This window comes from Poromitra crassiceps (genome assembly GCF_964638095.1).
Source record: "Poromitra crassiceps genome assembly, chromosome: 1".
Classification (NCBI taxonomy): Eukaryota; Metazoa; Chordata; class Actinopteri; order Beryciformes; family Melamphaidae; genus Poromitra; species Poromitra crassiceps.
Genome location: NC_139623.1, coordinates 26,898,988 through 26,903,498, shown reverse-complemented (window position 1 = coordinate 26,903,498; position 4,511 = coordinate 26,898,988).

The window sequence follows — 4,511 nt, the reverse complement described above, 5'->3', positions numbered from 1 at the left end:
GATTTCTACTAATTTTAGGTGTCGTTTGACACCAGAATCATCAAAATTGCACTGGACAGTGAAATTCCATGGTTAAAATAGCTGAGATGGCAGTCAACATATTGCTGCTAATTTACATGGAACAAATCTGGCTTCGCTGTGGTCATAATTGTATGTTTTGATAGCAAGATCATTCATATTGGACAATTCTACACAAAGTTGCCCCCAAAATAGTATTTTCGGGCTGGAAATGATTGAAATGATTTTTTTTTTTTTTTTTGCGTGGCTAATTGCTTTTATCAGAACGTGCGCTCAATTCCTAGGCTCGCCCGCAGCGCGCTGGCCCTGCAGCTCACATACACAGCTCGGCTGCTGCGCAGCGTCGCCCACATGCTCAGCTGCCTCGCCTGCTCTATTGGTGTGTGCGGGTGTGTGTGTGTGTGTTACTCACAAAATGTTATTGCCGGTGTGTGTGCCACTTAAGTTTACATCCATCAGTCTTATGACATCATTGATGACATCATCAGTGTCTTATGACATCACTGATGACATCATCAGTGACTTATGGGGACATCTGTGATGTCACCATGCTGAAGATGTCACTGATGACATTGTCAGTGATGTCACAATGCACAATTTCAAGTGACATCACTGATGACATCACTTATGACATCATCACTGATTACATCATCACTGATAATAATAAGGATTTATATAGCACTTTTCAAGGACTCAAAGACGCTTTACACTAAACACTAAAAGGGCGGGGGTGACGAAGGTCAAACAGACAATGGACAAACATGACACAGACACACAGGGATAGGCAGGGGGAACTTAACTCATTGAGTGCCAGCCACTTTTGGAGAACGGACGCTCCCAGTGCCAGAGTTTCAGAGCGTTTTCAGTGATTTCTCGAGGCCCACAGAATATTGTGTGATATTACTATGTAAACACCGAACACGCCCAAAGAACGATGAGACTCTCTTCTATCATCAGCAAAAAAAAGTTTATTGATATCATTTTCCGTTCTTTAGTTATGAGCCGGAGAAGATAGGTTGATTTCACCAAAAAGAGACGTTTCAAATTAGAAGCTGAGATAATTAGCCTTTTGTGAAATGAAGCATTTCAAGCACATGACTGACTCTGAAGCTAATATTTTCTGATGTAGTCACACCTCAAAAATAATTTCCTTCAATAAAACAGTGAAAACAAAGGAATTTTGTTTGGCAAAATAATATTTTTTAGCTGCAACCAGCAGCGCTGGCCCCTGCATGCGCTGCTGGTTGCAGCTTCTTGCTGGTCTTGATTTACTGCTGGTGGGCATCAGATATTGTAGCTTGTGTTTGCCAATCCTGTCTTGCTGTCTGGGTCTGTCTGGGTCAGTGTTGTATGCTGCCCTGCGTGCCCCACCCCGCTCAACTGCAAACCCCACCTCCGTGGGAGTGTCTCTGGTGGCTCTCTGCTGCGTTTGCTCTGTACTGAAAAGTGCGCTACATCCAGCTTTTTTACAGCGTTCCGTGTGTATTTGTCACCGGCTCCCATGCTTCCAGTTGAGAATAATAACAACTCCACAACTAATCATGCGGATGGGCTATCGCAGCGGACACGGAGGGGCTCAATTGTGGCAGCAGATTGGCTGCTGCAGGCACAGCTAACGTTATGCTTCATGCATATCGATGCATACGGATGCGATTTCCGTTTCCCCATGACTTCTTCTCTGTTTTTTCCTCGCCTTTCTGTAATCTGGAGAGCACTGTCGCCACCTAATGGGTCCGTAAAATAGCTTTTACACATTCAACATCCACCATACTTTCACAGGAGATGGATCAGGCTTTGATCCACGTCCCACCGTCAAAAAACGCAATTGACGACTTTAGTCGTCATTGGCACGGCACTGAACGTTACTATTTGAATTGACGACTATAGTCGTCATTGGCACTCAAGGCAGAGGAGAAGAGATGGGTCTTGAGGCGGGATTGGAATACAGTGAGGGACTCTCTGATGACATCACTGATGACATCATCACTGAACTATAGCCTCAGCCTTAGGGCAATTAATCTGCCATAATGAATAAATCCAGCTCCGTCAGTCAGGTCACCCGCACGGGTGCTCTTTACACCCCCTCAAAGTTTCAGCCCGATCGCACATAAAACGGCATAGCCGTGGTCAGCACAAAAATTGAAACGGACAAACAAACAAACATTGCCCACTTGCTCCCTTTTATAATAAAGATAACAATCCACAAGGATTATTTGTGCCAATTTTGGTGCTTCTTTCCAGAAGTGAACGATTTTTCTTTAATCTGCCCCACTAATTATGGCAGTCATCCATCTATATAAAGCTATACAAGAAGCGCAATACTCACTATATTGCAATACCAGCATATCACAATATCGCAATACTATCGTATTGAGACTTCAGTATCGTGATATCGTATTGTGGGGCATCTGGTGATTCCCACCGTCAGTGTGTGTGTGTGTGTGTGTGTGTGTGTGTGTGTGTGTGTGTGTGTGTGAGCTGGACCACAGAACCACAGAACCACAGAACAGGTGGCTGACCCATTCGGCGCAGCCACCAGGGCTTAACGTGTTTCAGAGTGGAGTTTGAGAGGATAACCCTATAAAGTCAGTTGCAGTGAAGCTGCCGCAAATTCCGCATTACAGCAGTTTATTATATCTACACAGACGTTTCAGTAAATTGTCTCTGGTATACAGTTTGTTACAATAAGCATGAATCACAGATCACCTCGCCCATAGCTTCGACACGATACTCAGCCTTCATTCTTCATTGTGAGTCTCGAAGCAGCACCCCAATATGGCATTGCAGGCTCTGCTAAAATGGCCTAAATACCGGGCCCTTGTAAATATGCCAGAGCCTTTGTTTTCTGTTCTTCCGGATGTGTAATTATCCACCCGTAGACACAGCAGAGATGGCGCTGTTTCCTTGCTGGGAAGCGGAATGGCCATTTTCAATGGAAAAGACAGAAAATATAAAATAGTCACATTGTGACGCAGGAGGCGGAAGTGTTTCCTGTGAGTTTTTATGGAGTTGCACACTCTAAAACATGATTTCCTAGAAATCACCATCCCATTAAGATGATGTTTTCTTGTCGGCAATATTAATAATACAGTCACGTCTGATGTCGATTGGATCCATTAACATCGATGCAGGTCGAGCAAATGTTTGCTGGGCATAAACTAATGGAACCATCGCGGCAGCCTCTACAGTGCATTTTACATTGTACTGGGTTGGATTTTGCAAGACAGCTGCTGCATTGCTTTATGAGTATTGCTTTATGAGACAAAACAGTAAGATGGCACTGTTCTTCCAGCACAAGACAAGTCAGATTTATTTAAAGTGTATTATATCACCAACGGGTCTCAACACACTTCTCATAATAAACATAGATAGATGCTACAAGTTTCATGAAATTGCAGATGGTGGATGTGAAAGGCCTGACCTATGCTCAAACGCAACATCCTCTTTGTAACAGGATATGTAGCGCAGGGTTAATTTGGGAAGTTTTAATTTAACACACTAACCACTGCCTTCGGCTATCAATCATCTCTTCTATAGTCTCATTTGTTTATGGTTATTATAGGCTACAAAGATAGCACAACAATTTGACAATCATAGTTGTTTGATGTTTATTTATGTGTAGGCTTGATGTTTAAAAAGGCACCATTAAAAGTTTCAAATATATAGGGCTACATCATGAATGTAGTCTGCATACACCAATATTTATGAAGTTCCTAATACTGTCAAAGCCTCATATAAATAGACTGTACCTGTTGACAACACATTGCTAAATTCGATCAGGAACTTTGAGACATTTTTAACTGTCATCTGCTTGGATTCCCAATCAAGTTTCTCAGAATGAAAGGATTGTGTGTCTGGCTTCCCAATGAAGCAAACACACTTGCCCCTCATCAATGGTCATGTGACCTAGTACCAGTTAGAGTCCAACAGCTTTTGGTTGGAGTGCATTCCCAGGATACCAGCTCCTTTCTTTTCTGCTGCACAGTATACAGAAATCAATCCATCACTCATAGAAATCAAAGCCCACCCTTCAGATGCAGCTTTCGTGATTAAAATAATAATAATCTGAAGGACTCAACAGAATGCATGTACTCAGAGTATTCCCATTTTGACTGACAGCTCCCTGGGCCTCGTACATTCTATAGAGTCACCACTGAAAAGCTGCATCGGCAAAAAGATTGCACACATTTATTTTTCCTGAGGTTTATAAAGCACTAGCCTCGACGCAAGACTCAGACTTCACTGTTCATTCTGGGTCTCCAAGTAGCACCCCAATATGGCATTGTAGGCTCCGTGAAAATGGCCTTACATCTTAAATAACGTAGCAAATCACAATGAAACAGTACTGTACATACTTCCCACACAAGGGGCTCTATCTCCCCCCTGGCCTTAAATTAGCGTTTATGGCCTGGCACAGCGCTATTAGTGGGCGGAGTCAGGCGCATTCCCTAATTTTTCCTCTGCGCTAAAGCCAGCGCTAACCATTTAACCAC